At 41.6% G+C, this 21,717-nt stretch overlaps 1 protein-coding gene across 2 annotated transcripts in view; it reads left to right on the top strand.

Moving 5' to 3' along the window:
- The window catches only part of CDH22 (cadherin 22), a 543,365-nt gene that overhangs the window by 164,606 nt on the left and 357,042 nt on the right, over window positions 1-21,717 (top strand). The gene's annotated exons all lie outside the window — the stretch shown is intronic.

The following is a 21,717-nucleotide window of genomic DNA, read 5'->3' as shown; positions in this document are numbered from 1 at the left end:
CATGGGGTACTTGGGAAGAGTGGGGTGTTTCTTTAGGGGCGGGACAACAGGATGAGAGCAGATTATTGTTGTTGATCGGGCATTTTAAAGAGTCAGGTTGGTCCGTGTCTAGACTGAACAAGTTGTTGGTGGGTATTGCATTCGGTTTCAAGGCTCGGGGCCTTAAGGACATCACAAAGTCTTTTTTGGTAGTTCAGACATTAAAGGGATGGAGAAAAGGTTGGGCGGTGAGCGATAAAAGATGCCCGGTATCATATGAGGTATTGTTAATTTTGGGCAATCAGTTAGCTTCGGTCTGTTCATCACAATGGGAAATAATTCTTTTTAAGGCGGCCTTCACATTAGCGTTCTTTGGAGCCTTTCGGTTAGGGGAGTTGGTCAGCCCCTCTAAAAGAACCAAAGGTGGTTTGTTGAGGGAAAACGTGGACGTGTACAATGATAGGGTAGTCATTCGGCTTCGATTTTCTATGACAGACAGTCAAGGTAAAGGCTGTAAAGTGGTGTTATTTAAGGTGGCTGGTTCCCCGTTATGCCCGGTCCTGTGTGTCAATGCTTTCATGGGGATGGGCGGAGGATTGTCCAACCCCCTTTTGGTCCATGAGGACTGTTCCTTTTTATCTCGATTTCAGTTCTTAGCGGTTTTTATGAAATGTTTGATCGCAGGGGGAATTTCACCGGGGGATTACGGTGGGCACTCATTTAGGATTGGCGCAGCGATGGAAGCTGCCAGGAGGGGCCTGGGCGAGGAGGTGGTAAAAAAGATCGGTCAGTGGGAGTCAAGGAGATTCATTTCCTATATCCGCCCGAACTTGGTCTAATGGTTTAATAGTTGAATTGTTTTTTTCTTATTGTTGTGTTATCTATTTCAGGCCGCGAGCACCGGCTGGTGTGGATCATGGGCCACTCTTTCGTTTTTTGGGCGGCTTTGCTGGCCGCAATTCAGCCGGACTGGCGGCAACTGGGGTTCTCAAGAGAGACAGCGATTCTGCGGTGGATCGGAAAACACGGAATGATATGGAGCCTGCTTTTGCCAGAGTTCCACCAGTTTGTTCGTTTGGATCGAGCTCCGGATGTGGTAGTAATTCATTTGAGCAGGAATGACTTGGGCAAAAGGCCCTGTAGGGAATTGATAAAGGACATAAAGTTCGACATTTTAAGACTTTGGGCGGCGTTTCCGAAGTTGTTAGTTGTCTGGTTGGATATTATCCCGAGGAAGGTGTGGCGAGGTGCTCGCTCAATTGAGGGGATAAATAAGGCCATAATAAAAGTAAATAGGGTGGTATCTCGGTTCATGGCGCCTAATGGGGCATTGGTAGTGCGTCATGTAAATTTGGAATCCGGAAAGGGCGAATATTGGAGGGCAGATGGCGTGCATTTAAATGCAATCGGGGTTGACATGTGGTGTCTCACTGTTCAGGAAGGAATTGAGATGGGTTTGAAGGTTTGGAGGGACACAAATGTTTGAGGTGTCAAAACATTTATGCTGGTGGACGGGGAGGGAGGTCCTCAAAGTTGGTGGAAAGAGGGGAATGGCGGATTCTAGGGGGGGACACCTCTAGTGGTCCTGGACTCCCCCGGAGTGGATTGCGAGTGGATGTGGTAGATCAGCCCGTGGAGGGGCTGATTAAAGGATTTGGTAATCGGTTGGTTTGGCCGGGTTGGTCATTATCTGCCTCCGAGCTGGTGCTTAGTGGCTGAGGCTTCGAGGACCATCACTCCCTGGGGGGATATTGTTTACATCTTGTATTTATGTTTAATAAATGGCTGCTGTGGCCATTTAATCCAAATCTGGTGTAATGTCATTATTCAGTAGGGGATCTTACGATAAGGCAGTTTACGAGAGATCCGATGCAGTAAGTAATTAAGGTTAGGCATTTAAGTCAGTAAAGGCGGTCATGAGTCACGTGTACCCCTTACGTCATGCATTTTCTCCCATGTCTTGTTTGTTAGGAAAAGTCTAGTGTCATATCAAATTTCTTATTCCAATCTTATTTTTTTTACACTTGCTGATGTGGTTGTTTTCCACGAATGCTTACCATTTACAGTGGTCCCTCAAGTTACAATATTCACAGGTTCTGGGATCACCATTGTAAGATGAATCCATTGTAACTTTAGACAACATTTTTATGGAACACTAGCAGTTGCTTCCAACCCACTAAAATGTTAATCCAATATATATATTTTAAAAAAATAAAATTAAAGGGAGCCTGTCACCAGTTTTTGAGCCTATGAGCAAATACCACCACCTTTAACACATCATGTGTTGCATTCCACAAACGTATCTATCAGCTCCTGACTCCTCCTGTATATACCAAAAAATAACATTTGATATGCACCCGCACTGTAATTAAAGGAGGGCGGTCCGTTCTGATGGGCATCCTCGCTGCGGCATCTGCTCCTCCTCACTGCTACTAATCGCATCCTCCTGCTCTGATTGATGTGGATGACGTTTCCTACATCATCCACATAGAAATCAAGATCTCTTGCCTCACAGAACCGCGCAGGCACACTCTGCTCTGTTCTGCTGTGAGCAGAGCATAAAACAGCACTGCACAAGCACATAGCGACGTCATCGAAAATAAGTTACTGTGCAGGCCCAAGATCTCGATTTGTTATGTGGATGATGCAGGACACGTCATTTGCATCAGTCAAAGCTAGTCACTTGTGCAGTGCTGTTTTATACTCTGCTGTCAGAAGCACAGAGGAGAGTGCGAGATTCAAGATCTCAGTTCAATATGTTGATGTGAATGACATGTCCTGCATCGTCCACATAGCAAATCAAGATCTCGTACCTGTGCAGTAAGCTCATTCCGATTACGTTGCTATGGGCTTGCGCAGTGCTGTTTTATGCTCTGCTCATAGTAGTACAGAGCAGAGTGCGCCTGCGCGGTCCTGTGAGGCTACTGTGCAGGCACGAGATCTTGGTTTGCTATGATGATGATGCAGGATGCATCATCCACATCAATCAAAGCAGGAGGATGCAATTAGGAGCAAAAGAGGAGGCATAGACGCAGCAGCAAGGATGCCCATCAGACCAGCTCATCATCGTTTACATACAGCATGGGAGCATATCACATTTTTGGGGAGGTATACAGGGAGAGTCAGAAGCTCATAGACACGTTTGTGGAATGCAGAACAGGTGCTGTTAAAGGTGATGGCATTTGTTCATAGGTTCAAAGACTGGAAATAGGTTCCCTCTAAAAGTAAAAGAAAGGAACTAAGGTGATTCAATAAAGTAAGTTTTTTTACCTTTAAATCAAGTATGAGAATGAATCCAGGAGGTGTATATCCAGCACCAGGAGTGAGGTTAAAATCCCCAAACTGTATTTAATCCATAATCAAAGATACTGTTGGCATCAGCAATGAGGCCAACGTGTTTCGAGCAATGGTTATCTTAGTCATTACGAAGAGCAGCATTGCTGGAACGTGCAGGATTTACAATTACTACCAGCAGGATTTTTAAATGTATTTTAAATAAGGTTTTAACCTCACTTCTTGTGATAAATGTACAACCCTTAGGCTAGGCTCATATTAATACAGTCTGTTGAGCAATACTTGAGTGTTCAGGATTCCTGATAAGCTATATTCTGATGGAAACCCCAACAAAGCCACAGCGGAGTCATTCTAGTGAATGTAGACGATGGAGTCACTGTGGACACCGCCTGGCCTCTGTCCTGGCAGTATTCGTCTTTTTTTTACACAAATATGTCGCTTACTATGTTTCAGACACACACATTTTTGTGCATATCTGAATCTAAATACTGCCAAGTCGAAGGCCAGACAGTGTCCACAATGACTTCAACAACGTCATTCAAGTGAAAGGCTCCATCAGGGTTTTATCAGGGTTCCCATCAAAATACATTTTTGGGGGGATTCTGACAGGGATCCAAATATAGGGTTCAATGTAGAATCTTGTATTAATGTGAACCTTACAATCAAGTATGCCTTGAATGTCAATCAAGCCAAATGTGTTACCTCCCAGAACTCTTGCAGCAAGAAGAAGTGAGGCTCTAATAGACAATAAGGGTATGTGCAGACGTTCAGAAATTGGCAGTGCTTTGGACGCAGCACATGTCCGCAGCATCCAAAGCGCTGCCGTCTATTGAACCGTGCAGATTTACTGCATCCATTGTATTGGTGAAATTATCTTACGGAGATTCGCGTCTCCGCAAGATAAATAGACATGCTGTGGTCTGGAAAGTAGTGCCACATGTCAGTCTCCGAAGGTGATCCGCGGGCATCACTGGACGTATAGTGAGCATGAGATTTCTTGAAATTCCATCTGCTATGCTGTAACATCTGGACAAGAACGCAGCATCCAACCCGCAGCATTTATTGACCATGTGCCTCTACCTTAAGGAAATGTACTTTAAAAAGTTATCTGGGACTTTGAGGTTTTTCAGCTATGGGCCTGGTGATTATCCTACTTCCAGTGATGTCACGTCGACAGAGTAGCTTCTTCTCATCCGCTCTGCTCTGTTAATGGGAAGTCATTTCCAATGTCATTCTGATTGACAACTGACTCCCTGCTACCTAACTGCGGAGAGACGGCTGTCAATCAGCATGATGTTGGCAGTGACTCCTGTTCACATAGAAGACTGTAAATGGAAAAGCTGCTCTGCTTGACGTGATGTTAAATGAAGCTGGAGAATTGTCACCTGAGTCAGAAGAGCTTGTCACATGGCAAAATAGGCAGATTGTTAAGTTCTGAGCCCTAAAGCCAATATTCCAGATAACTCCTATAAGTAATGCAGAGGATAGATAGTTAAAGGGTTTGTCCGGAGAAAATTAAAATTTCACTAGTGGCTTGGTATTTAAAAAATAACAAAAGAAGTGATACTCACCTGCCAGCACTTACTATGATCCAGCACAGGCCACACAGTGACTTTCCTTTTCACCATTCCTCCAGCAGCGGGCACACTTTAGCCTTTGATTGGTCATCACGATCAGGTGACTGTAGTGGTGCTTCATTGAAGACATCAGACATGATGAGCTGGTAAATTCCCCTGACTGCAGCATGTATATATTTTTATACCGAAACATCAAATTTTAATTTTGCCTGAACAATCCCTTTAAATGTTTGGACTATATGTTAAAAAAGTTAATTTATAAATGTAGAAGATTAAATGGTGCAATGTTTATTTTTTTAACTTTTTAACTGAACCATTGGGGACTGCCATTTTTAATTGCTGCTGTGTATCACATCATGACACTTACTGAAAATACAGCAGTCCCAGGCCATAAGAGATTATGGTCGGTGTTCAGCTCTATATCCTCTGACATGGCATTGTCACATGCGGACCAGGCATGATGACAGTTCACAGCTGTAGGTGGTGCCCAGTGCCATTTTTTTTGTAGACCTACGCTGTCGCTTGGGTTACAATTTCTCTCTGTTACGACTTAGCCATGTATCTAATCCCATCATATTTGATATCATTTGCGGTGTTGTGTATCTAATCATATCACATGTGATGCAGTCTACATATCAATGTATCTAATCCTACCATGTGTGATACAGACCACTGAGCCATGTATTTAATCCTTTCATATGTGCTAATCTGTGGAGCCCTATAATCTAATCTTTTCCTGTGTGATGCAGTCTGTTGGGCCGTGTATCTAATCTATCATGTCTAATACAGTCCACTGAGTTGTGTATCTAATCATATAAGGTGTGATACTAACTACTGAGCTATGCTTCTAATCCTGTGTGATACATTCCCTTTAAATGTTCAGGCTAATTAGCTGAAGCTTCCAGCCAATTACATGTGCCTCCAATAGGCGGTGTTTGTGGCATTGTATGTTGAATGACCTATCAAGTTAAAATCATCTGGAAACACCATTGTATAGATGTAGCGGAGTTCTCACTTTCATTTACATTGCATGAAACTGGCCAAATTTATGAGATAGATCTCAGCCAAAAATGTATTAGCAGACAGATATCTCTCTCTCAACTACACCATACAGATCAGGGCTCCGCACGACCAAATGTCCATGGAGGAGAAAGATGCTTCTAGACATCTCAGGCAGTGATATAGCTCCACTGAAATCAAAAGCATCATCGTGTATACAGAATTACCGCTTACTGGTCCTTCTCTCCCAACAGCATCATCTATTGGGGGTGAGTCAGCAGGCCGCCATACACATCAGATGGCCTGCCAGTCCCAATAAAAATTGGCGTGTTTAGTCAATTTTCATCTAATGTGTGTGGACGCCTCTAGTGTAGCTGTGGTGTGGAAACTATGTTTAGTAGTGATGATCGAACATGCTTGGATAAGGTGTTATCCGAGGACGTTTTTTCGGCATTCTCGAAAGATATGTTCAAGTCCCCACCACTGCATGTCACTCGGCTGTTTGACAGCTTCAGCACATGCAGGGATTGCCTGTTTGTTAGGTAGTTCCGTATTGCTGCTGTCAAACAGCCACTGGGACTCGAACATATTATTCAACCACGCCGAAGACAGTCTTTTGGCACCCGAGCATGCTCCGGTAACACCTTATCCCGGCACATTCGCTCATCACTAATGTTTAGCTCCTAGTAGACTGTTTGCTCAGTGTCTGCTATATCTGCATGTGGAAAATATTGTAAATTTAAAGGGAACCTGGCAGGAGATACATGCTGCCCAAACTATCAATAGATCATTTTCTGACTGACGTTTCTTACATCCATGTACATACAAGAAAACTAATCTCGCAACTGCTTTTCACAGTTCTGAGCAGCTAGTCATGCAAAAAGCCCGCTTCATTAACCATATAAAGAACATAACATCTAAAAATACACATTTTGAAAACAAAAGACAAAATATGTTTCAGCGCATAATTTTATTTAGAAATATGTGCCTTTAATTTTGTACAACTTTCCTTTCTTGTATAATCTTTTTAGAATTCTTGTCTTGAGTAGAAGAGACCTAAAACAAGTTTGTAAATGGAGCCTCTTAAGAGGTAGAACGTCCGGTGACCAAACAGTGGTCACCCAGACCCAGAGAGGACATCAGGTGCTGGCCACTCCAGCTGACAGAAAGTCATTTATATACCCTTGTTAGTAATTCCGAGCAATTCAATCTCTCAAATCCAATTACCACATAGCAATGAACCTAATATAGTCAAACGGTATATGTCTGGAGAGGTGCAGTACAGACATAATGATAATAAATGGCAAGCCAGCTGACAATCATTATTTCTATGGTACTTAAATAATCAGTTCAGACTAATGGAAATTTATTTCATCACTCAGAACAATTATTAGACCTACTTTAAACTTTTCTCTGAATGTTCGCCATAAACTCAAGGATCGCAACATCTATCAGGTGAGCAAATAAATAGCATCCATTATACATGGCAATATTTGGGCAGCATGGTGGCTCAGTGGTTAGCACTGCAGCTTTGAGCTCCAGGTTCCTGGATTCAAACTCCACCAAGGACAACATCTGCAAGGAGTTTGTATGTTCTCCCCGTGTTTGCGTGGGTTTCCTCCGGGTTCTCCGGTTTCCTCCCACATTCCAAAGACATACTGATAGGGAATCTAGATTGTGAGCCCCAATGGGGCCATTTGTCCGGCAGCTATCTTAGACTGCATTCACATGTTGCGTTTTTTTACATTTATCTCTTTGCGTTCTGATGAAGTTTTGTGCATAAAGAAAGAAAAACCATGATGCAACTTCCTGAGGATTTTCTATCAAAAATGCAGCAAAACATTTTTTGCTGCATTTTTGCGTTTACTCATTGCTTTCTATGGGTATAAAACCGCTGCAAGAACACTGAAACAAGTGACAGGCTGCAGTTTTCCAATTCAGTCAGGAAAAAAAAACAATGTGTGTGCATGAGATTTCAGAAATCTCATAGCTTTGGCTGGAACTGTAAAACGCAGCTTAAAATTTGCATTAAAAAAACATAACGTGTGAACACAGGCTAAGCCGTCTCTTCCATACATAGTAGCACCTGTTCGGCCAAGCGCTCCTGTGTTGTTTATGAGGGAGCTGCTGCCGGACATGACTGGCTGCTGCACATCTCAGGGACATTAACAGTGGGAGTCTCAACTGAACGCATCATGAGTTACTGGACTCCATACAAGAGAGGCTGCTGCCGCTGCATATACGTGTAACAATCCTCATTCGTGGTTAGACTGGGCCTTGTGCTTGTGTCCCGAGCTGTAGTTTTTCATGTTAACATTATGGCATATACATGAAATTTTGATCTATTTTTATTACATTTTTGGTGAAAAATTTTGTTGAGATAACATAAGAAATTTGGCATTTCAATTTTTTTCTTTCTATATGTACAATATAAATTAAATAATGTTATATGTTCATAGACCATACTTTTACAGATGCAGAAAGACCAAATGTGCATTTCTTTTAATTATTCTTAATGGGCGAAAATAGTGGTGATTTGAATTTTCATGATTTTTGTATTTTTTTTAAAGTTCTTTTTTCATGTCACAGGAAGGCCAATGGGCGCCCAAGTGTTTGTGCAACTGAGAAGGACCTATCAGTAATTAACTATATTAAGGAGTTAAAGAGAACCTGCAAGCTGATACATGCTGCTTGAACCATGAGCAGCGTGTTTGAGACGCTGGATATTTGATTACAGCCACGTATGTGTGACTCATAAATGCTGCGGCATTTCAACCAAATATATACATGAAAATCCACTGAGGACCAAGCCACATTGGATACTAGTTGAAAAATCTAATCCCTGATGGCTTATCCCCACCTACTGCCAACGACTGACAGGTCTCACCTTATAAACGCACACAGGGAGAGACTCGTCACTCAAGGAGTGTGGAAAAGCTTTCAGGGACTGGTCTTTTTGACTAGTCAACCATTCGATTTGGTCCCTGGCCAGCTTTTAAACTATGTTTTTCTCTAAATTTTATACATTCAGTGTGTGGTACATGATGCCCATGGTCCAAGCAGCAAGTACTCACTGTCAAGTTCCCTTTAAACAGTAGAAAGAAAATCCAGCTGTAGAACACAACCACCATCTGTGGAGCAATCTCACGAACTGTGCCGCTCTACAAACCTCAACACATTGAATAACGTATGTATACATCAAGTACCATGAAGGGGTTAAGATGTCTATATGCTTATGTTGCCGGTTCATATATTAGAACAGTTAGAATATAGCTTTACTTTCAAAAATTATTCCTCTTTCGCTCCTTGAGAGCTTCTCGTAGTAGAAATCCAGAAATCTCATTGCATTTTAAAATTGAATTTGTACCCTCAGGGGGCACTACCATTTCTTTGAACCCAACAAGGGTTAGAAATACTGTGTGAGAATGTTGTGTTTTGAGTTTGCATTGGAATTGGCATCTCATTAGGCATCTGCTTTAGAAGTAAAATTAAAAGCCACTTTCAATGTACCCGTCTCATTGACAGCTATTCATCTTTCCTTCTCTAGTTCTCAAGAAGCTCAGAACATGTCTGCACCTGTTATGGCTCCACTATGCATAAAGTTTAAGTGAAGGCTCATCCAGTCTTCACAATCATTAAAAGAAATATATAGATATAGACAATCCCCTAACAGATACATAATTGAATGCATTGCTCCCCTTCTATCAGCTAAGGCTCCATAAACAATGCTGCTAATAAAATACATTTGTCAAACAAATAGCTTTACATTGCACCAATAAATATCCTGTGCTTGAATTATAGGATCATGATAGACAGAATAGACTACATGACAGCTGTATTATATTAAGAAATGCGGCTTTATAGTCACTGAAATATGTGTTATAGCAAAATAATTTCAATAATTTATATCTTGAGATAGTTACTGCTATCAAAAGCATACAAATCTCAAGTTTATTATTTTATACCTAGGGATTAGAAATAGTGAATGTGGCCTTCAGAAAATGTCTTTCCAGAAGTAAGACATATAGACATGATAAACTAATAGAGGGGGCTCATAAGAGCTGCATTTAAAAGCTGGCCACTTTTAAACTTCCATTGAAATCAATAGCTACCTGAGAGTTCTTGAAGGGTTTGTCCAGGGACTTGGATCTGTAAAAAAAATAACAAACTTCTTGATACTGACCTTTTGGTCATAATCTGGATCCAGAAGCTGCTCTGTGGTTTGTGCTTACACAGAGATGTCACCATTCCACCAGCAGCAGGACCACTAAGGCCTCTGACTGGCTGCCGAGGTCAGGTGACTTTAGCAGCACCTCATTGGTTTGTTGCATTGCTCTATTCAACTGACTGCAGAAACCAATCAGATGAGACCGTGGTCCTGTTACTAGCAGAATGTTGAAGTTTCCATTTCCTGTGTCACTTAGTGGCGTACTCTGGATCCAGGTGGAGACTGGTTGGGGAGTATTAATTAGATTATTTTTTATAGATCCAAGCCCCTAAGAAACTTTTTTAATTGAAAACACTTTTAACTGCATAATAATAATTTTATTTATATAGCGCCTGTCATGATCCAGGCCGGGGTTTGTTTCTTGCTATTCTCTCCCCAGTCTGGTCATGCTGGGGTTAACCTTCTTTGCCTCGTTTTGGGATCTGTTTTGCTGTTTCAGTCCACGGCTGCCTGCAGGCAGCGTCAGCTATAGTTCTGCCCCCCGGCTTGAGCAACTGACCCCGTTACACCCTGATTTGTCCTCTGTCCATTTACTCAGTTCTCCTGCCTTCCCATTCCTGCTTCACCACCTATCTTGCTGTTTACTCCCGTCATGTGACCTTGGTATTTACCCGGCTTGTCCTCTGACCTGTTTCTCTGTCTCACGTCTCTGCTTCCGACTGGCTCCGACTTCTTTAGCTTATATCTGACCACGTGTATTACTATTTCCCTTGGTACTGCATTTCCTGTCTGTTCCTGACCCGGCTTGTCTGACCTCTCTCTCGCCACCTAGTGGTGCCTGCACTGCTGCACTGAAGTGTTACACCGTGAGTTCTATAAATAAATAAATAATCTTTATATAGCGCTGACATATTCCACAGCACTTTACAGTTTGCACACATTATCATCGCTGTCCCTGATGGGGCTCACAATCTAAATTCCCTATCAGTATGTCTTTGTAATGTGCAAGGAAACCGGAGTACCCGGAGAAAAACCCACACAAACACGGGGAGAACATACAAACTCCTTGCAGATGTTGTCCTTGGCGGGATTTGAACCCAGGACTCCAGCGCTGCAATGCTGAGCCACTGAGCCACAGTTCTACCTATCTTCCCTCTCCAGCAACTCCTGGGATAGGACACATGATACTTTGCTGCAGCATTTTAGAGTTAAGCAGATCCAATCACAATAAAATTACGGCACTTATTCTTGACTTCTAACGCCTTCCCATTGTAAGTCTACACTGAGGGGATAAAGCTCTTGCTATTGCTACTGCAATCTATCATTAATGTCTCTGGCTATATGACACAGCTGGGGATCTTGGGGAGAAGACAGAATAGGTTTAGTACTGCTTCTGTCTTCTCCTTTGCATGCTACATAACACTCAGTGAGCACTATTTAGGGTACAGAAACATCAATTACTTTATCGACAGCAAAGCTGAGCTGCTGGGTCATAACATACCCAGATTAACTCTGCCAGTGATGTCAGGCACAGTAGGTGACAATTTTACCATGTAACTAAGGCTCATATTGATGCCCCAGTTACAGTGGGAAAAAGGAACAATAAAAGATGACAAAATGTTGCCCAGAGAACTTTTATGATCCTCTAGTGAACAAATTTAAACAAAAAAATAAAATGGATCAAACATGCATGAGAAAAAATGTAAAAAACCCAGACTTTTTAAATTTAAAATACATTTTATTACATACATATAGCAAAAAAATAACCTTTCCAAAAGTTGGTATCCATACAACCATAATATCCTAGAGTGTTATTAGTGTGCTTAGCACTGCAGCTTTGCAGCAATGGGGTCCTGGGTTCAAATCCCACCAAGGACAACTTCTGCAGGAATTTGTATGTTCTCCCCGTGTTTGAGTGGGTTTCTGCCGGGTTCTTCGGTCTCCTCCCACACTCCAAAGACATACTGATAGGGAATTTAGATTTTGAGCCCCAATGGAGACAGTGATAATAATGTAAGTAAAGTGTTGTGGAATTAATGGCGCCATATAAGTGAGTAAAATAAAGAAATTTGTTGCATTTCTTTGCCACAATTTTCCAAATTTGTGGTAAGAATGCATCCGTAATAAAAATGCAGCACAATCGCATCTTGTGACTATATCCTTATACACACACTATAACATATGAAGTCACTGGGGAATTTATCATTTCCTCTTTCCCAAAAACTGGTGTAAAGGAAAACCCCACAAGTTATCACACAGCCAAACACACATATTTTCAGAAAAATGTTCACCTTTTTCTGTTTTTCCTGCTACTTGCCATACTTTTCTAGAATGTGAACAGTGTAGTTTGGTGGAAGCATTCAGAGCCATACGAAGCAAGAAAAATGTACTATAAGTCACATCAGTATTTAGGATAAATTATAGTGGACATCAGTGGCTAACGTTGATCTAATTTTCTGGGCACACGCACGCACAGCAAGAAATGTGCCTAATATGTTAAGAGGGGTGCGTCTCTTGTTAAAGGGGTTGTCGGGTCCAAAAAGATAAGTCTGCAGTCACTCTGTTTGACACTAGACTTATGAATCCCCCCCCCAGCACACGCACTGTGCGCAGCAGGGATTAACCGGCCTCAGACCGGGGACCGGAGGGTATGTATGAGTTATGCATACTCCCAGCCAATAGGCGCAGCTGTGCTCCATACAGGTGTATAGAAGAGAGTCCCTTCACACTGGAGCTGAGTATGTATAACGCATACATACCTTCCAGTTTCAGGTCAGATACCGGCAAATTCCGGTGACTACAGACTTACTGATGTGGACCGGACAACTTCTTTAAATATAGCGCATCATACTTCATTGGCCATTTAATTAAGTCAGGCTTGATGATGATGAATGATGGTCTAATGATCGAATGATGGTCGAATGACGATCCTCTGTCCTAGTAAATAACATTGTGGTCTTTGTTGTCCTTTCCGTATAAGGTTATAGGGGCATCTATGTGGGGCCAATATCTCTGATCCTGAAACTGCCACAGGAATCGCTCTTGACATCAGAGGTATATGTATTCACAGCAGGGTCCATTCTATTAAGTTTGACAACCTTACAATGTAGGAATCTTTTTTTTTTCAGGGTCCATGTCAATCCTTTTGACCACTGGAAATGTATGGATGTATGGCTTTAACTTCGCTAAGATCTTTTACCTTGTCACTACCATGGAAAGTAGAGGGCTAGCAGCATGATACAAATTATCCAGAAGTACAGGAGTGGACATTGTGATTTAATTTTTTCAATTAAATCGTCAAAAAGGCGTCACTATTGTAGGAGACGTTCTTTATGAAAATACCATTTACGTGACCTCTCATTAAGATAATGCCTTGTCTTCTTGCTATTCCGAAAATGACGGCAGCAGGGCACACAATCAGAATCCAGCAGTTTAACCTTGATTGTCGCTTATATGAATAAAATCTGTATTTTTTTTTTGCCATGCGAAGTATTCTAGAATAAGCATCCTTAGTCGTAACATTGCTTCTGGGTAAGGCTTGGAAACTTCTTTTCTGCTACTGCCTATAGCTAAATAAATGTGTGTATAAAGCAGGTATGGTGAATTTATTTTAGGATCATCAATGCTTATGGCGTTAGTACCCAGCTCATAATACTAACTAATAGAATCATCAACCAAAATACTTTGTTACCTGAAAGGTTATATTATTTGGCTAATAAAAGAGACCAATCACACAGGCACTGGAAAGTGACTGTACATGTCTCATGTATACTCACCTTACCTGGTCTGCAACATCGTTTTTGTATACTCTCAAATAGAGTTATTACTCGAGGCCAGCATATCTTGGCATCTTGCAGTGGTATAACTGCTCCATGACGACCTACGTGCAGACTGTTGTCATCTTCACTAACAGTGGGGAAAATAAGTATTTGATACACTGCCGATATTGAAAGTTTTCCCACCTACAAAGAATGGAGAGGTCTGTAATTTTTATCGTAGATACACTTCAACTGTGAGAGACAGAATCTAAAAATAAAAACCAGAAAATCACATTGTGTGAGTTTTACATAATTGATTTGCATTGTATTGCATGAAATAAGTATTTGAGCACCTACCAACCAGCAAGAATTTTGGTTCTCACAAATCTGTTAGTTTTTCTTGAAGAAGTCCTCCTACTCTGCACTTATTACCTGTATTAATTGCACTTCTTTCAACTCATTGCCTGTATAAAAGTCACTTGTTCACACACTCAATCACACTCCAACCTCTCCACCACGGCCAAGACCAAAGGGCTGTCTAAGGACACCAAGGACAAAATTGTAGACCTGCACAAGGCTGGGATGGGCTACAGGACAATAGGCAAACAGCTTGGTGAGAACACAACAACTGTTTGCACAAATATTAGAAAATGGAAGAAACACAAGACGACTGTCAATCTTCCTCAGTCTGGGGTTCCATGCAAGATCTCACCTCATGGGGTAAAGATAATTCTGAGAAAAATTAGGAATCAATCAAGAACTACATGGGAGAACCTGGTCAATAACCTGAATAAAGATGGGACCACAGTCTCAAACATTATTGGTAGTAACACACTATGTTGTCATGCAGTAAAATCCTGCAGGGCACACAATCTCCCTTGGCTTATGCCAGCACATGTCCAGGCCCATATGAAGTTCACCAATGACCATCTGGTTGATCTAGAGGATGCATGGGAGAAGGTAATGTGGTCATATGAGACCAAACTAGAACTTTTTGGTATCTACTAGTGATGAGGGAGTGTACTCATTGCTCGGGTGGTCTCCGAATATTTGTAACTGTTCAGAACTTTAGTTTTTGTTGACGCAGCTGCATGATTTATGGCTGCTAGCCAGGCTGAGTACATGTGGGGGTTGCCTGGTTGCTAGGGAATCCCCACATGTAGTCAAGCTGTCTAGCAGCTGTAAATCATGCAGCTGAGGCAACGAAAACGAAATCTCCGAGCAGTTACAAATACTCGGAGATCACCCTAGCGTGCTTGGGAAAACCCGAGCAACGAGTACACTCGCTCATCACTAGTATCTACTCAACTGTTTGGAGAAAGAAGAAAGATGAGAACAACCCCAAGAACACTGTCCAAGCCTGAAGCATGATGGGGGAAACATCATACTTTGGGTGTGCTTTTCAGCAAACGGGACAGGACGGCTGCACTCTTTTGAATGGAGGATGGATAGGGTCATGTATGGCGAGATTTTGGCCAACAACTGCCTTCCCTCAGTAAGAGCATTGAAGATGGGTCGAGGCTGGGTCTTTCAGCATTATAATGACCCGAAACATACTTCCAGGGCAACTAAGGAGTGACTCCGTACAAAACATTTTAAGGTCCTGGAGTGGCCTAGCCAGTTTCCAGACCTGAACCCAATAGAAAATCTTTTGAGGGAGCTGAAATTGAATGTTGCCCTGCGACAGCCCCAAAACCTGAAAGGTATGGAGAAGATCTGTATGGAGGAGTGGGCCAAAATTCCCCCTGCAGTGTGTGCAAATTGGTGAAGAACTACAGGAAACGTCTGACTTCTCTAACTACAAACAAAGGTTTCTTTACCAAATATTAAGTTCTGTTTTTCTATTGTATCAAATACTTATTTCATGCAATAAAATGGAAATTAATTATGTAAAAATCATCCAATGTGATTTTCTGTATTATTTTTTAAGATTTTGTCTCTCACAGTTGAAGTGTACCTACGATAAAAATTATAAACCTCTCAATTCTTTGCAGATAGGAAAATGTGCAAATTTGGCAATGCATCAAATACTTATTTTTCCCACTGGATGTTGTTTTTACCTTTTTATGGATCAATCCTTCCTAAAGTAACCCCCCACTTAAGACTGAAAAATGACTATACATCATGTATAGTCACCCTACCTGGACCCCTCTGTTTGCTTCCTGCTTCTTTCTCCACTTTGATTAATTATTTTCTTTCTACTTTCAAGATAGTGACCATGTTGGCATGGGAATGTACTGGTGAGTCTAAACCACACCTTGATTCTTTTCCTTCCTTTTTCCAGCAGAGGAAAGGCATAGGAGACGTCGTTCAGACTTACCGCTGCACTCCATACCACACTACCAATGCTCTTTGGTGTTGGCTGGGTAAATTGGGGTGTCTGTGCCTGTGAGGTGTACTTATATAGTCTACCAGATCTGACATTATGGGGGTCACTAGCGGCTCACTCATATGGCTGATTTGTTTTTCCGAGCGCTGTTCGGGGAAAAAGCAGACAGCATTTAGACCAATGTTATTCAATGAGGCAATTCAGAACAGTGATTTCTTTCACTGGCCAAATCTGTATGTGAAAAAAATCGCAGCATGCACTAGTTTCTTCCATAAATTGGATGAGACTCGCCCATTAAAGCCTTTTGGGGTACGTGAAAAAATCGGATGCCATGCGGAGACGCAGTATAGAATCGTATTTTTACGGACACATTGCAAATCTGTTAAATATTAGTGCAATAGTAGTGTGACGTTTTTTCTGTGAAGCTGTTTGAATTTTTAGATCCTTTTCAGTGAATTACCTCTGCACTCCCTGTGCCATTGTGCCAGCCATCTTGGAAGCAGGAGAAACAGAATGCCAATCCGATGATAAAATCTATGATTTAATTACACATCCCAAGTAATCTGATACAGTTAATGTGTAATTTTTTTCCATTCAAGAGAAAAAGCATATAACCCCTTTAATTAATTAAAGGTTGAATTAATTTAATTAATTCCAGCACAGTGTCCTAAGGCAGAGAGTTCTGTAGACTCCCTGCTTTGACAGTAATAACAAACCTTCTATGATGATGGTGAAACCTTCTTTTCTCCAGAAGCAGTGGATATATTTATATTTGTAGGCCAGGGATATAAAGTATAGTGGATACACCTGTATTAAAGGAATTCTGTCAGTAAGATTGAGCACTCAAAACTGAACATATGGGTGTGCAGGTCTTTAAAATAGAAATCCACCTACACCTTTATTTCTTCTATCTGTTGCTGCATTCCTGGGAGATTAGCTTTTCAATTAATATGTAAATCAATAGTTAAGTGACCTAGGCATGACAAAGCACTTCCTGATCCTCTGCCTATTGAGGTTGTTTCCCTACCCAGCTGATCCTCTGCCTATTGAGATTGTTTCTCTACCCAGCACCAGCATCTGCAGCTTGATCCCCTTACAGGTATTTTTCACATTTTTTATAAACTGGTCATGGATCCTTATAGAATAAATGAGCGTTTCTCCTTGTGCTGACATCACTCAAATTGTTTCTGTCCTAAACTTTAACAATCCTTCTGATTACTCCCCTGCTAGTACTCCCCTGATGAGTTTTGCATGTAGCAAGATTAGACAGATTGGAAGCATTAAAAGGACACTTTAAGGTAAATGTAGCAAGGGGCATCGTGGTTGTCACAGATCCCCCCATGCTACCACCAATTTGTCACATACCCGCTTCTCAGCACGCGACTTGGGGTTGAGCCTGCAAGGGTTAAGCTATCTCCCCTCTCTCAGTCCAGCATTCAATCTCTGTCCTATGCTGTAATGGGAGCCTAAATCCCACACCGACCCAGACCACACACCTGCTCATACACGCTGCCACCACTCACCGAACAAATGGGCGATGAGTCCTGGAAATATTACTACCACTGTCTGCCAATCATAAGGATCAAACACTTTAAGGCTATTGATTCTTTAGAACATACAAGGTTCAACTTGTTAAAGTTTTATGCTTTAATACAAAAAATACAGTGCTTACAATGAAGAAAAAGGTATAAAAATATGGTAATAAAAAGACACACAAATATGCAAAACAGTTATAAAAATAAACAGGAGAAAACTTACAGAAATAGTTAACTTTGTAGTCTGCTTTCGGCTCCCTGAGGGAGAAATATGGAATGGAACACATCAGCTTCCCAGGCTGCCCCCACATGTGAACAACTTTATATATGTGCAAGCCTAATTTATAGAGTTACTCTGGAGGTCAAACTTCTAGACCAGCCTCTCATGTTAATATTATAATTGCTTGTTTTTGATTGAACCACGATCACTCCCTCAATGAATATATTATTTCCTCTGAGATTCCCTGTGTAAAGTTTCTCACAGATAGATAGTGTCAGGCTGTAATTGACATCTCTCTTCAAAGAGCCAAAGGTGTGAAACGCTCCCCCTTCTTCCTAGTTCCCAGCCAGACCCCCTGTCAAGATTGGAGACAGTAGACTGCTTTCTCAGGATAATATATGCTGTGATCCATGTGAGACCTGCAGCGTCCAGGACAGATGTTAAACTACTGCTGGTTACACATATAAACCTCTACATATTTCGCTGTGGTATTTTACGCACACTTTCCTTATCCACAAAATACAAGTAAGCCCCTGCTTACCCCACCTTTACCTTCATAGTAAGTCTCATTGCCTCCAGCCCACATTGTTCCAGTCACTCAGTCACTTCTTAGTATAGTGTGTTAGAGATTAAAGGGGTTTTCTACAAGTTTTGAAAATTAGTACTAATTGGAAAGGATGACCAGCTGTCACTAGGGTTGAGCGAAACGGATCGTTCATTTTCATAAGTCGCCGACTTTTGGTAAAGTCGGCGTCTCATGAAACCCGACCCGATCCCTGTGTGGGGTCGGCCATGCGGTACGCGATCTTGGCGCCAAAGTCGCGTTTCGTATTATGCGTTTAGCGCCATTTTTTCAGCCAATGAAGGAGCGTGGGCAGAGTGATGACATAGGGGTTAGGGCGTGCACGCCCATCATTTTATCACTTGAGCGCAGTAGCGATTTGGAATGTGTAAAACGAAATTTCCTGTGCTGGGACGAGGAGAGAGAGAGAGAGAGAGAGAGAGAGAGAGAGAGAGAAAAAAAAAAAATCCCCATTGACGTGCATAGGGTTTCGTGTTCCGGACGATCCTCGACTTTGCGCTGTAATAGGCCGATTTCGCCCGACTCGACTTTTCCAACAGTCGGGTTTCGCGAAACATGACTCGACCCTAAAAAAGTCAAGGTCGCTCAACCCTAGCTGTCACATCAACTGTCTGTTGCACCTAAACTTTGGCCTCAGCAACCACAGGCCAAATATGCGCAAAATACCACCACACCAACACCAGACCACATACTACCACCAAATAGTGACCAAATGCCACCATATACAGAGAGAAATCCCACCATACCATGACCAGCTCACACATTACCATCACTTGGTGACCAAATAATACCACATAGAAAATATTACCACCACATAGTGACCGAACACTACAAAACTGAAAATTAATAAAACCCACAATATTAATAAAACTATAATTACCATCAGTGCCATTATACACAGGAGCTCTGTATATAGTGTATAATGTACAGGTAACACAGTGATCACAGGTGATATTATACACATGAGCTTTGGAGATAGTATAGTGTATAATGTACAAGTAATACAGTGATCACTGGTGACTTTATACCCAGGAGCTCTGTATATAGTGTATAGTGTACAGGTAATACAGCGACTCACCAGTGACATGATACACAGGAGCTCTGTATATAGTGTTAGTGTAAGGTAATTACTCTGACCAGTGACCACCAGTGACATTATACACAGGAACTGTGTAGATAGTATATAGTGTATAGTGTACAGGTAATACAGTGATCACAGGAGCTCTGTATATAGTGTAGAGTGTAATTGTATACTTAATACAGTGCTCACCAGTGACATTATACACAGGAGTACTGTATATAGTGCCAGTGTACAGGTAATACAGTGATCACCAATGACATTATACGCAGGAGCTCTGTATATAGTGTCAGTATACAGGTATAACACAGAGCTCCAGTGGTATTATATATATATATATATATATATATATATATATATACAGTATATATATATTACAATGCCTGCCTGGGTTTTGACCCGTTCTAACACTCAGGGGCATAGCTGGAGCATAGCTGGATTTGATGGTGCCAAAATTTCCTCCGTAGGTCCGTCCATTAAAGAGTTATGACTCATCTCAGGATTTAGAGTTTTTAGCTGCCAGAGACAAGGGGAGAGTATTTAGGTTCAGCTCAGAGGGCAGGAGAGGAGTTGACCAAAAGGGTTAGGCTAGTTTCACACTAGCGTTAACTGCATTACGTCGCAAATCCGTTTTTTGGCCGAAAAAACGGATGCGTCAAAAAAGTGAAAAACGGTGACAAACGTATGCCACGCATCCAGCATTTCGACGGATCCGTCGCAAATCCGCTAAACGTTTCCGTCGAAAATACTGGATGCGTTGCATACGTTGTATCCGTTTTACCATCCGTTGTATCCGTTTTTCCGACGGATCCGTTTTTAAAAGGGGAGGCTCCCAAAATTTGATTGGCTACTGGAAAATTTGAAAAACTATATAGTACTGTATTTACAGCCCATCTTTGTGGGTTTTAGTTTTGTGGCAGCGATGGAAGGTGTTCTTGGGAGGATTGCTAGTTTGGTTACCGACGTTATCTTTGAGACAAATCGCCTGGATATCATAGTGCGGGAGAAGGAGGCGGCAGCGGAAAGGCGTAGGATGCTTCTGCAGCAACGGAGACGAAGACGAATGTGGATTCATCCGATTAATCAACTACGGATGACCCGGGGTGTCCAGTCCACTCTGTACCTGGAGTTGCGGCACAATCCACACAAATTCCACAACTACGTGCGGATGAGGATTGAACATTTTGATTTTTTGCTTGCAAAACTGGAGGATGTCATCCGAAGACAGGATACAAGGATGAGGCTTGCCATCACACCGGCGGAGCGGCTGATGGTGACCCTGCGGTAAGCCTCTTTTTTTTATTTCATTGCTGATATTGAATGTTATATTACATGCTGCAGAAAATACTGCGCTGGCATATTGCGCACTATTTTCTGCAGCATGTAGTTTTGGTTTTCTTGGCGGACATTCAACTGCTTTATTTAAATGTCATTGCTGATATTGAATGTTAACAGACTGCAGAAAATACTGTGCTGAAATATTGCGTTGCATTTTCTGCAGTTTTTTTTTTTTTTGGTTTTTTTGGGTTTGATGACATGCAACTGCTTTTTTCCTGTCATTGGTCATTTTGAATGTTATATTACATGCTGCAGACAATACTGCGCTGACATATTGCGCACTATTTTCTGCAGCATGTAGTTTGTGTTTTCTTGGCGGACATTCAACTGCTTTATTTAAATGTCATTGCTCATATTGAATGTTAGATAACAGACTGCAGAAAATACTGCGCTGAAATATTGCGTTGCATTTTCTGCAGTTTTTTTTTTTTGGGGTTTTTTGGGTTTGATGACATGCAACTGCTTTTTTCCTGTCATTGGTCATTTTGAATGTTATATTACATGCTGCAGACAATACTGCGCTGACATATTGCGCACTATTTTCTGCAGCATGTAATTTGGGTTTTCTTGGCGGACATTCCACTGTTTTTTTACACCGGATTCATGCTGGTTTTATTGGGTCTCCTGTCATTTTAAAAAAAATTAACAGTGCCATATTATAAAAAATTGCACAGACAAACAATTTTTAACATTTTTTTTTTTTTTTTTTTTATAAAGTTTCCTAGCTACGGGTGAATCTATGACTTCGCTCCATTATCAGTTCAGGCTGGGCATTTCAACTATCTCTGGAATAGTGAAGGACACATGTCGGGCTGTTTGGACCACTTTGCAACCAGAGTATATCCCCCAACCATCCACG

The sequence above is a fragment of the Ranitomeya variabilis genome, chromosome 4, assembly GCF_051348905.1.
Source record: "Ranitomeya variabilis isolate aRanVar5 chromosome 4, aRanVar5.hap1, whole genome shotgun sequence".
Classification (NCBI taxonomy): Eukaryota; Metazoa; Chordata; class Amphibia; order Anura; family Dendrobatidae; genus Ranitomeya; species Ranitomeya variabilis.
This window is presented reverse-complemented; position numbering and strand designations above follow the sequence as displayed.